The sequence below is a fragment of the Paramacrobiotus metropolitanus genome, unplaced genomic scaffold, assembly GCF_019649055.1.
Source record: "Paramacrobiotus metropolitanus isolate TYO unplaced genomic scaffold, Prichtersi_v1.0 Parri_scaffold0000019, whole genome shotgun sequence".
Taxonomy (NCBI): Eukaryota; Metazoa; Tardigrada; class Eutardigrada; order Parachela; family Macrobiotidae; genus Paramacrobiotus; species Paramacrobiotus metropolitanus.
Window position 1 is genome coordinate 892371 of NW_026570239.1, and position 13880 is coordinate 906250.

Consider the following 13880-nt stretch of genomic DNA (forward strand, 5'->3'; position numbering starts at 1 on the left):
AATGCAATTTGCTAGTTTGCTGCTCGGTATGCAACGCAGCCAACGCTTGATGTTTTGAAGTGCTACCCGATACGTTGATGTCATACATTAAAAGGGCAATTACTATTTGGATGCCGAGATATCATTAAGATACTTTAAAATGTCTCTACCAGACCGTTGTGGTGGGGTTTTGGTTGTTGACGGAAAGCTGGTATCCTAACAACATAGTTATCAAATTAAGTTCATAGTTCTGATCATGTAAGCAGCTTTACTACACTGCTTTACGTAACAGCAGTTCCGCAGCAAAACTTAAGAAAAACTGGTTATACAGCCCAAGAAACTTGTTTGGTGTAACAAAGTTTTTTCTTGCCAACATCTCTGTGTAGCAATTAATAATGATAGTCTGAATGATAATAATGTTAAATATTGACTGAGTTTTTCTTTGTTGTTTTTCTTTTTGATGATTTCGTAGACATTCTGCGTAGTAAGGTTGGTCGGCTTATCTTTAAACGCGAAGCATATGTTGAGGAACAGGAACTGAAGTCAGAGTTCATCACTGCGATTATTTTTTTATCAGTTTAGTTGAAAGTTCTGCTAAAAGGGATGGACTGGCGTTGGCTATGGCAATGCTCCGATACATGAATAACGTGACAGTACCGGTTTGTCGTTTTTCCAGTTTTTATTTACTTAACATAGTTTTTTAGGTTTAATGAGTGTCCTACCTGTAAAAGTCAAAAAATAGGTATGGTACGTTTTCTACACGCTTATTTTTTGGGTTGCGAAACGCGTTATCTGCCTTACCACCCGTTGTCTATCTATTGTCTTGAGTTGTTTACCCGTTGTCTCGCGTTGTCTGACCGTTGTTTTGCGTTGTCCTGCCGTCGACGCTACTTAAGACAACAGGCAGACAATGCTTCGACAACCCAAGACAACGGGAACACAACGCAAGACAACGGGAACACAACGCAAGACAATGGGTAAACAACGCAAGACAACGGTTGGGCAATGCAAGACAACGCAAGACAACGGTTGGGCAATGCAAGACAACGCAACGCAACTGAAAACTGGAAAACCATCTTAAAATTCGAATGGACCAAGTCAACAGGATGGCTACAGGCGGACACTACAAGTCAACATGGGATACAGAAAACAACATGAAGGATTTTGTTGCCGAAAAATGCGACGTGTAGAAAACGTGCCATACGTGCATTTTTCCCGTTGTCTTGCGTTGTCTGACCGTTGTTCTGCCGTTTCCTGGCTATGTGTAACCATTGACTTGCGTTATCGAAGCGTTGTCTACCTGTTCCTAGTTGCGTCAACGACGGGACAACGCAAAACAACCGTCAGACAAGGCGAGGCAACAGGCAAACAACGCAAGACAATGGAATGACAACGGATGGCAACGCAGACAACCCGAATAATTTTGTAACTTAAAAAACTAACGTGTAGAAAACGGGCCATACCAAGTCAAAGACATCGGAATCGATTTGGAAACCGACAAAACGGATCCGCTTCTCAACTCCTGCTCGACGACACCCTCAGCCATATCCAAAATAATAGCACACAGTTATTCTGGAAATGGCAAAATATGTCGTCACCAAGAATAATTTTCCGGTGCAAAAAGTAAATTTTTTGGTCAACTTTTGGCTATGAAGGAAATGGCTATTCGACCACCCTGACCCCTCTTTTGGCAGTTCTAACATCGTCTTCGATGTTAGAACTGCGTCTTCCGGTTCAAATAAAATTGACGATAGAAGGTATGTAACGCACGTTGTCTCTATCGTTATGTGGTTTTATTACGTTTAAAGAATGAAAGAAAAGCAGTGTGGTAATGTATATCATTGCCGCGAACTGGATGCAAAACTTTGCCGGATGGAAGCTCCGCGAGAAGAAGCTGCTCGGCAACAGCTAGCAGGAGCTTTGGTCATGAAATGCAATGAATTTAGCGTTGTTACATTCTACTTATCATGAATATTGTGCAAATACGTTGGTTTATCGCTATACAAATACGTTACAAATATGACTTTGCTGGTAAGAGCCTGCAACGGACGTATTTTCCAGCCTTTCTCGCTTGCAGCTTCGCTGTATGACCATAATTACTCAACTTTGTTTCGACAGCAGTGAAGAGCAAAGTGGTCCACTAAGCATAAGCACTAAGCATAATTTATCATCGAAGCAGAAACGTTAAAGGTGCCAGCACAGTATTTACTTAGGCATGGATGGTAAACGAAACTGCATGAAACATCCTACTCGAAACACTTTACCGGCCCCAATTTACTGAAGCGCATCAAAACCAGCTCGTGTCTAACAAACACAGCGCGAATATACAGCAATGCTCTGGAGACAGCGGCAACAGCAGTATTTAAACTGCGATAAGATATTAAACGCAACGACCACAAAACCGTGTCAGCCTGTTAAACCTGCTCTACAAACAGTCGCAGTGAAAGCAGAAGCCGTAAAATACCGCAACGGCCCCAAAGTCATGCCGGTTGTTGGCCCTGCTCAGGAACAGGAGTATTAACAGCAACCGCTGCTCGAATCGTGTCGGTCAACTTCGCCTTAGCCACCTATCTGCTTTTGCGTTTCAGTTTTCGTTTTTTTCAGAGATTTACCTTTGTCGTTGCCGATAGCCAACTAATTTGCCGCTTCTGAATGCCGTCGCTGAAAGCTTTAGAAGTTAGAAAGAAGAATTTCCGCCAGCTCATTGCTCTTTATATATTTTCGTGCTGCTTCCGGCATTGCTTTTTTTTCGCAATATCTTTACACGTTATCTGCACAGTCCATCAGCCAGAATTACAGATTTCTGAATTTTTATACCTGTAGTCACCGACGTTACAAATTTTCTAGGTTTTACAACATAGTGTAACATCCTACTGTAAAGATGAATACCGCATAATCTTTGCATTTGCACAGAAAACGATTACTACGAAGTTTTTGACACGCCGGCAAGATCTTCCACATACTTTAGTGTTCATAAATGTTAAGTTGTAATCGAAGAATAACACAATAAATTACAATTACGGAAAAAATGGCGGAAATAATTAGGCTAATTACGATACGATTAATTATTTCATTTAGTTGATTACATTATATTACGAACAAACTACAATCAAGCGGAGCGCACAATAATCGACGATTCTTTGAATAGAAGACCCTTAAGAAACATTTGAGCGTATTCCTTCTCATCTCCATTTGCAGTTATACGAAACACTGAATTCGTGAGCGGAATTTAACTCCTTGTGAAGTTTTGTCCATGCGGAGGCGCATAAGATCTGCACGTGTTAATGCCGGATATGCTTAGCAGTCTCCTTTTGGAATTTAGACTAACCGGATTAACCCTCCAGCGGGCGGTACCCGAAGGAGTGAGAGTCTCCTATTGAAAATCGGGATTTCCCGATGAAAAAATTCAATTAAGAAAGGGAATTTTTTGTGAGCTTTCGCTGACCATAGGTCAGCGGGGGTTTTTTTTTTTTCTTTTTTTTTCTTTTTTTGCCTACTCCATTTGCTTGTAAATACTTAACATGGGTAATGATGATAATGAAGATGAAGATTTGTCTAATTTTACTTTCGTCGGGCTAACCGATGTGTTACACGGTATCTTGGATGAATTATTCGCTGTATCCAATGGAAACACCAAACTGGGAAAACTCTTGAACAGCCACAAAGACGCCCTGCTGCAGATTCCATCGCTGCTGAGAAATCACCACATTCGCATCCATGAAGTCGCGTTGAAAGCAGAAACAGAACTGAAGACGGAAAAAGAGAAGCTTGCGAAACTACTACTCGAGGTCGACCTCCCATCGACACTGGACCAAACCCTTTCCCATGTTCCTCAGCAACCTGAATCTCGTCATGCAAATCGGACCTATGCCGAAGCGGTTAACACCAAAGCTCCGCCACAGCCTGCAAATAAAAATGTCCTGCTGCTGAAACCGAAGACCATAGCGCCATCCAGCCGCGCCCGGAAATCTGCAACCGAGATGACGTCATTCTGTCAGACGCTCACCAACGTGCTCCTGAAGGAATGGATTCTGCCAATATTACCCGCATCCGACCGGCATCCGGTAAGTCTGTACTTGTTGAGTTCAAAAGTAAAGAAGATGCTGAAAAAGGCGAAACCATGTTTAACCACCATGCCGATAAGCTAGAAATATCTGTTCAGAAACCAAAGCCGCGTAAGTTCAGGATGATTGTTCGGAGAGTACCACTTAGCATGACAACGGAATCTTTCATTAATGAACTGATCTCGAAAAACCTTTCCGATCACAGTGAGGTGAAAATTGTAACTACGCTGAAAAGTAGCAAAAAGGACCGCGAAACGTACGCTATTGTTATTGACGTTGATGAGTTTTCAAGAGCCGTTCTGAATGAGAAAAGTTCGATTAAATTGGGTTGGTTTCTGTGCCCTGTTATGGACCATTTTTATGTACCGCAGTGCCTAAAGTGCTGCGAATATTTCCATGTCGAGCGCACCTGTAAGAACAAGCCGGTGTGTGCTTATTGTGCGAAAGATCACATTTCGTCCGAATGTCCTGAAAATGATCAGTTTGATTGCATTTGCATAAACTGTCAAAAAAATGAAAAATTCTCGCAGCAAAAACCACATTCGGCCTTTGCCCATGATTGGTGTGACCTTTACGTTAATCTGAAAGATTCGAGAACTTTTTACAATTCTTATCGAAAAAACGGAGCATGAACCCGGAACTAGAGAGAGTTCTTAGCGATACTACGAATGTTACTAATTTCCCAAACAACAGTGCATTTTTGAAAAAAAGTCGTGACCGTAATATAAAGATCCGTTTACGATGTTGTAACGTCAATAGCGTAAAAAATAAAAGAGCCCAGGTAAAATTGTTCTGTCGCGACAGTGATGTAACCGTTTTAACTGAGACGTGGGACAAGTCATCTTACCCGGATGCATGGTTCGCTGACCTTCGGTCGTTTAATGTTTTTCGTCAGCCAAGAAAAGATGGTCATGGTGGTGTAGCAATTGTTGTTCGCAAATCGTTGAATGCTTTTCGTAGAACTGATCTGGAAGATTCTTCTCTTGAAATTGTTTGTGTTGAATCTGTAACCCTGAATATTTTTATTCTTGGTTTTATGCTCCACCCTCCACTTGTAAATCTTCCGTTCGCACTTTAATTGAGCATTTACGTAAGCGCTTTTCGCCGGCAATGTTTGCTAGAACTATCATTATGGGTGACTTCAATCTACCTGATATAGATTGGCATAGCAAAACAGCAGCTATGCCAGTTAGTCGGGAACTGCTACGCGCACTTAAAGAATTTAATTTGTCCCAGTTGATTAATTTTCCTACCAGGGAATCAAACTGTCTTGTCCTTTGTTTGTTAAGTACTAGCTTCGTTTACGAGGCAGCCGTACCCATTTGTCCACCTTCTGTCACTAACGATCATATTGGATTTCAGTTTTGCTTAAGTGTAAAGCGTTTTAAGATAAAGATTCGATCGTTGGCAAAATGGAAAATAAACAGCGGCAACATAGCAGAGTTTACACATGCATTAACAGTACTCGATTGGGCAAAACTTTTCAACATGCCAATGCCGACCAGCGTGCATCCATTTTTGAAGAAACGTTCTTGAGTGTTGCTAAAACATTTTTCAAATACGAAACTGTTAAAGTACGTGTTGGTTCACTTGAGTATCCTAAAAGTCTGAAAAAATTGCTAAGATCGCGCGATCGGGCTTTTAATCGCTACCGTAAATCCCATCGCTTTCAAGCTGAACTTAAAGAAAAGTGGAAGTCCCTGTCTAAAAATGTGAAAAATGACAAGACAATTTGAAAATCGAAAACTGTATGAAGTTGCAACGTCTCATCGTAATAATCCGTCCAAATTTTGGCAATTTCTGAAATCAACAAATGATCGCTCAGCTATGCCTCCGTTACAGCAACATACTGGTGCTTTAGCGACTAACGACGTCGATAAAGCCAATATGCTGAACAACCAGTACTACGAGTCCCAGTCGAAGTGCGATGAACATTGCTTCAGAGCAGATACGGATTTATTGTGTTCAAATAATGATAGATGGGAAATTTCTGAGCAGTTAATTTTTGAACAATTGGCAACGCTGTCCACCAAAACGTCGAGCGGAAAATTTGAAATTACAAACTATTTACTAAAAATTGCAGCTAAGTCAATAATATTACCGCTTAAGCTTGTTTTCAACGCGGCTATTAACGAAGGTAAATTTCCGTCTGTGTGGAAGCTTTCCTTTATTACTCCTATCCTGAAATCCTCAGCCGATCGCAAACTTCCAGCCAGCTACAGGCCCGTCTCGCTGTTGAATCCTGTCTCTAAGGTCTTTGAACGATGTTTAAGTCATTTGATGCGCGATCATTTGAGTAAAAATCGCATTCTTAGAGACTATCAGTTCGCGTACCGAGAAAAAAGGTCAACAGAGTTGCAGTTGTTTATCTTCACAAAAATTATTAACGATTTCATAACAAACGGTATCGACGTCGACGCAGTGTTTTTGGATTGTTCAAAAGCTTTCGATAAAGTTTCACACGCAAGCATACTGTCCGCTTTAAATTCTATGAACTTTCCTAGCCAAATTGTTCATCTGATATCGGATTACCTAAAAGAACGTATGCAATGTGTTACGGTAGATAACGCAATTTCCGATTCAAAGCCCGTTCGCAGTGGTGTACCGCAAGGGTCAGTTCTTGGCCCACTTCTGTTTATTTGTATATTAAACTTCATTCTTAAAGCGCTTAAAAACGGCAGTGGTCTTTTTGTCTTTGCTGATGATGTAGTAATGTTCCGTCCCTTAGCAAAAGCAATGATAGTGAACTCCTGCAGGAAGATCTAGTGTGTGTAAAAGACTGGCTTGACGAAAACAGTTATCTCTGAACCCGGCAAAATCTGCTCACATCCGCTTTTCGAGAAAAACTTCTGTAAAATCGGCATTTCAGTATCAGCTTAACAGTGTACCAGTTCCTTTCAGTGAACACGTGAAATATTTGGGTGTTTATGTCGACCGAAAATTAAGCTGGAAAATTAACTGTGAAAATCTGGCGAAGAAATGTAATAAGAGAATCAGTTACCTAAACCATATTTTCAAATTCAGTGATGGTGGTGCCCGTATAAAGCTTTTCAAATCTCTCGTCCTCCCTATTGTTGATTACTGTTTGTCAGTGGCGTATTGTTATTTTAAAACATCAAATGACTTACTTGAACGTTGCCAAAAACGGTTCACAAAATCGGTTCGATTGGGAAGTGATCTCTCTAGCTATTCTGAACGGCTAGCTGAACTAGACTGGGATAACTTAAGCAAGCGTCGCTTAAAAAAGGCCTTAGAATTTATTTATAAGCTTAAGTTCTGCAAAGTTCCACTTTGTGAGCTAATGTTTGTTCCCTTGGAAATTCCCTTTTCTGCGCTTAAGTCTGTTTCAGGTCACACCCGTTCAACTGCCCGTCTCCACGACCATCCATGTCCCGTCAAACCGGCACCTACAACCATCTGCGGTACTACTGTTTTTTCGCGTTACGGATCACATGTGGACAGTCTAGCATCGATATGGAATGAATTGCGCCTTCCCCGAAGCTTACCTATCACTGACATCCTTTCAAGCTGCACTTCAGGATGTTGACTGGAGCAGTCTAACAGTGGCTAAACGACTGCTGGAGTTTAAATAACTTTGTTCCTGTTTTTGCATTAAATTTTTGCTTTCTGTTTTAGATCGCTTCCGAATAAGACAATTTTTGTTCTTCGTTAGTTGTGTACGTACTGCATGTTTAAATAACCCTCTTGCCGACCTACTGTCTGTTGCCTCGAGGGGGCTGTTCGCCCCGTTGCAAATGACATTAAAGCATTATTATAGGGGTGACTATGTCGCCTGCTAAACGCCAATGCCCATGGACGGTCTACAGCATAAAAACGTTTAATTCTGTAATAACAAGGCTAACAGGAATTACGTAAACGCAGTAACATCATTAAATAGCACAAAATAAGCACTTGAAACAGACATGCAGAAATGGTCAACAAACTGACCACTGGTCAGTAAAAAATTAAAAACTACCAAATCACGTTTTCCATGCATTTTGACCAGTAATACAGGTGAAAAACACAAAATAAACGACCCTAGCAATAGTTCATCCCAAAACTTTCGCTACGCTTGCATATGGTACTTCATGAAGCAGTCCTTGTGCAATTTAACATTGCACTTGCTGCATTTATGACTGGCCAAGTTCTTTTTACACTGCTTGCATCGCGTGCGCTTGCATTTTGCCTGGCAGACGGTTTTCGCGCGTTGTGCCGCGTGTACGGATACAACATCCGCTTAAAGATTAGGTATTTGTAGAAGCTCAACGTTTCTATCTTAATAACTATGTCAGCGAGAATCATTACAGAAAGTACTGTGAATAGGCCACGGGAGTACGAGGGTCATCATTTTCACAGTCGTCACAACAACGTTCGACATAATACGTGTTATCGGTTTTAAAATATTTTGATCATCAGAGATAAAGGAAATTATTCGACGGTATCGTCGAATGGAATATTAATGGAATGTTTCTTGCTCAACGGAGATGTTGGAAATATTCCCCGGTCCCGTTATATACCAGTGGAACGCTGTGGATGTTCCGGACTCCGACGGACTACTGCAGTACGGGAAGGCAGTCGACGCCCCGGAAGACGGGCACGTGGTGGACTTTGACTGTCCGGGCCAACGCTCCCAGTTAGTGAAGCCCGGTACAGCACGGGCATGCCGCAGTTCTCCAAGAAAGCTTAGGGCCTTTTTTACCTCAAACGATGGCATTTGCGAGGATAAACGAAATCTCCAGACACCGCTGCAAGTTCTGGCGCGGACCGCTGCCGACCGCCAATGGACCTGGTATTCCGCAATAGGTCTCCTGCGGCGACTAATGTGGAGCCGCTGTATATTTATTCGCATTCTGATTGGCCACAAGACCTTCGACAAAGCCGTTAGCACCAAAGTAGTTCGGCTCGAGCATTGTCAACGAAGTGTCTGGGATGACGATGGTCCTGTACGCTTCTGGGTGCGATCATGTTAACTGCCGTTCTTGTACTACGCGGGAGGCACCACTGAGCCGGCTATCTGGTCTTTGTGGACCAAGGAGCTTATGTTCCATAGAACGTACCCTCTGCGTGTGGAAAATGGACAACTCTTGTATTTGACGAGTGACAGCGAGGCGGATGGCTCAACCTTAACCGCTCACTTGGTAAATCCCTTAACTGTTCTTCTTTATCTCTCAGCAATTTTGAAATTGGAAATAATTATAGCACAACTAAAAAAATGCGCATTGGCATGCACTGGTAGACTGGAGCGCTGCTAAAACGTATTTGGCAAAAATTGCGTTAATATCTACTGTCACTTCCGTAACGAACTTCCGTAACCGTAACGGGCCAGACACATTGTTGTATTTGTGCTGAATTTAGATTTTAGAGGACTTCCGCTAGGCTCCGGTCGATACAGTAACTAAACTACGTAGGTGAAAAACTTTATTTATAACTGAAAGGGAAATCTTTTTAGTATAATATTTACTTAAATTTCACCATCAGTCAAGGCAGTTTCGTTACTTCTAAAATAAATTTAAATTTACTTCAGATAATTTATATTTAAATAACTTTTACCGCAAATAACTAAGTTGAGCCAGTTACTACTTTTTAAATAATTTCATTCTTAAATAAAATTGTAATCAACTTAAGTTAATTTACATTTAAAAAACTTTTGCCGTAAGGTTACTTTATTAATTTTTAATATAGTTATTTGTGTGTTTAGTTATATGCAATGCATCGCATGCATACTTTAGGAGCACTGGGCATCAAAAGATGAGCATTTAAAAAAGGGTGGACTTTATTCGACGGGTGTTTGGAATCCCTTCCAGAGAAAGCGCTAGTTTGTTCTCTCCCACCAGAAATACTCTGTATTACAGATCTATCAGCCTTATCCCTGCATATCCTTGACTGCGTCTTCACCGCACTTGGCACGATCGAATATGCAAGAATGCGCCGAGTTTCCCTATTGTTGAACGCGTTGATCAGTTGGTCGGAGGATTCTACCACCATATGGGTGACCTTTGAAAACTCTCAGAACCCCGCCCTTGCAATCGGGTCAAGGATAGTACAGCGTATGAGTGCACCACCCCGGCGCGTTATCGTTGCTTGTGCCACACAGGAACCCAGCGACTCTGTTTCCACTTTACCCGATTGTCTGTTGCTCCTGGCGGCGGCGCACGCCCAGCTCCCGCTACGGCCGAAGAAGAAGCTGCAGATATACTGGAGCCAATGTCGGTGACTCGGTGGAATCTGGGAGGCCCTGAGACGCTCCACAAAGAAGTGCTGAGAATGGCCGATGTGCTCCGGCAGTGTGCCGCCGCTGCGACGAGCGTTGTATTGCGAAACTGCCGGTTGGTTGGACTGCGTCGACATGTCGGCCAACAGATGGTCGTCTACGACAAGATCGGGCTGAACGAGGATTGCGCGCGGATGGTGACGGTTTTGTATGCGCTCATAGAAAGGCAACTGCAGCCCCGGGAGGACTGTCTGCCGGCTGCGGCAAAATGGATTACTGAATGCGCCGACGCTGGTATTAACTTATCAAGTTTCGTCGCTACTCGTGTTGATAAGGTAAAAATAGTGAAAAGGCCAAAAAATAACTTCAGATTATTGTATTCCGTATCCGTCGGACCATTCGACTACAGATAGCGAGTCCAAAATTTATTCGGGAAGCGGGCGTTCAGTTGGCATATTACAATCAAACTCTTCTACTTAGGTTTTGTTGGTGTACGAGAAAGACCGGACCGATTCTCCGCATCATGCAAAATGTCAATGGACGCCGCAAGAGCTGCGCTGTCTCGACCCGCAATCGTTGAGCACCATCACATTGTGAGCGCTGGCCCGGCAAATGGAATGGTTCAAGCAGGGTGCCGATGCCTGCGAGAACAGGATCGGGATCAAGTGCAAAGAACCGCCGTGATCCGTCGGCATGATCCGTTCATCCGTAGTGATTTATGAGAGAAAATCCTTGCTTTTATGAGAGAAAATCCTTGCTTTTCCCGTTTTTGGCAGGGCAGTGGCACTTGCCACTGCCATCGGCTTTGGCAACTGCTACAAAATCATTAAAAGATCCTTTTTCTTTAAATAATAAGAAAGTGCACCGCTATCGGCAGGCACTAAGAGACCAAAGCGAAACCCGCAACTAAAATTCAAATCAGTAACTGCATTTACCGTGTACGATAATTATGTTGCCTAATCACGCCAGATTGTACATAATACTACCAAGTTCCATTTGCGTACTCTTATAGACCACCGTACATTGTGGGCACTTCTTTTCGATTCTGCTTATCATTTAAGGCACGTTTTCTTAATGCAAGGTCAAGCAAAAGTAACAGTAAAATCAGAAGCGCAGTTTCATTTCCTTTCTGTGAACGATTGGAAAATATTATTTTTCAAACATAAAACTGGGGTTTGGAATGTCTGCTAGTTAAGAGCGCATTATAAGCACAGCTGCCCCAGCAATAAACTGGTTATCTCGGGCATTCCAACCAATTCTCGGTTTTCTTCATAATCGCCTTAATCATCGTGAATTTTTTATCATTTGCGCCCACTAGTTGTTCTCTGTCGCAGCTGTGGAGGCCTGATAAAGCCCTGCAGTTTCATATAATATGAATATCATGGTTGCAGAGAAAACATCGGCCTGTGCCATTCAGATTAAACAACTGTAAGTTTATAAAGATGGCTACATGACTTTTTAAGAATACTCCCGCTGATGAGTCATGCAGTTAATTATCATTCCAAGTTCAATAAAACGCCAGTAGAACTAGCTCAGCCGAACATATCGGAGATTCAAACGGTATTTTGTGCGTGAGCTTGTTGCTGATCCCGCTGTGCGCGCGACAACATGGCGAAATTCAATACCCACAAGGTCAGAGGGGACAGTGTCGTCAGATCCAGTCGGCGCAGATCGTCCCCACTCCAGCAATGCTTCCACTGGTAGCGGTTTGTCAGACGAGGGTCCCCGCACTGATATTGCGTCAAAATCTGGATAAGGTATTCAAAAAACACGAAATAAAAGCGACTAATTTATGAGCAATCTTACTATTCTAATGGTGGCGCAGCTTTCCGATGCTTCGTTAGCCCACGCTTCCTGCGCCACCCACCGCGCTATCTCGCCGACATCCAGCGGAATCCACTGATCCATCCACAATAGATGCCGCTCCAGCAGCGCATACAGCCCCGTCTCCATCTGCAACACCGTATTGCGGATGACGGTGAATTCACTGGGAATAGTGATGACGTTCTCTTGGCGGCCAATACCGCAGAAGCGGCAGTTGCGCCATACGATCCATTCCACGGATGATGCCGCATCGGCACACTCCTTAGCCAGCAGCTGCACCTCCGCCGAGAGAAGATTCTGGCTGAAATCCCAGCGGCACCGGTTGAATGTCACCTGTCGAATAACCGGTCGCTTGAATATTTATTACTTCTTTAAGATAAATGGTAAGCCAAATAATTCGACGAAAAAATTCGTGCCGGCTTGCGCTGTGAGAAGTGAGGGTAATCTTCAGACAGCGAAAAATACTACCCTAGTAATAATTATTGTAATATGAGTACGCATTTTTTCCCACACCACATTTTCCCGTTACCACAATTTTCCCTTTTACCATATATCTATCGCAGGCTTTGCATTGCGCGAAGGAATGTTTTCGCGGATATACGCGAAACTGCAATAAGAAACTCTCTCTCTCTGTATAAAGCTTCACCTTCAACTTTTTCTTGCGGTTACCGCGCTGCTTATAAATGGCGCTGACCAAGCGCAAGCAGTCGCTGATTCCCTGGAGCTGCCAGTTCTGGAAGGCGTTGGTTATGACGACCGTCTCCGTGGCAGCGGTTAAACACTGGACGATGCACATACCCACGGAGTACAGATAGGTTGCATTGCCGGCGGCGTCAAAGTTGAGCGCCAGGCGGCGGCTGGTGTCATCCTGCTTCATAACCGCATCCCACAGGGGGCTGACACGGCGGTAGAACCAACGTTCATTTGTCCCGCACCAGGACAGGATCCCACGCAAGATTTCCGGTGGAAGTTTGGCGGCTATTTGACAGGATACCTGTTCCGGTGCATTCCGCAAAAGAAAACAAACGTCGGGTTGGATTTTGGACGGTATCCAGTGCCCATTGGCGTAAGTCCAGTCGGTCTGCATGCGCCATGCCATTTCCGCTTTGGCCTTTTCATTCAGCTGCTCCTGTTTAAGCGCAATCACAATAATTGTCACAAATTCACATAAAAGGTTGCTGTGCCAAGTTCAGGCAGTTGCGTAAAATAAATTACAAAATATTCCCGTTCGCGATTTAATTATTAGTTTTCACTTTTCCAGTACCAGTTTCTCTTGCCAATCCAACAATGTCAAAACTGTAATCGCTGGACATGGGAGATCATAAGGGACAGGCAGATCATAAGGGGCGATACCACCCTACCGCGCTAATCACCACCACCCCAGACGGTCCTTTTCGTCCCCAGATAGGGGACGAAAAGGTAGGGAAGGAGCTTTGGAAAACATGCTAACATCTCATAATGGTTTTCAAGGTCCTCCGATTTTTAAATTTCGGTCGAAGGAATAAGATTGTTTCTTGCTAGGCTTTGTGATTTTTGTACAAAAAATTTGATTCTCTCTGTACATCCGCTTTTTGCATAGAAATAAAATTACCAAAGTTTGCACAGTACCAGAAATGCAGTCTGTATCATGCTAAAATTAAGCAGAAATAAAAGACTTCATTGGTAGAAACAAAAGAATTTTTGTAACTGCCAGAACTTGTCGTATCAAGGCTGTACATGGCCGGATATTGTTATATAAGTTTCAATTTTTTCAAAAACGACTTGTGCGGATAAATACTATTTTGAAATTGATTTGATTCACA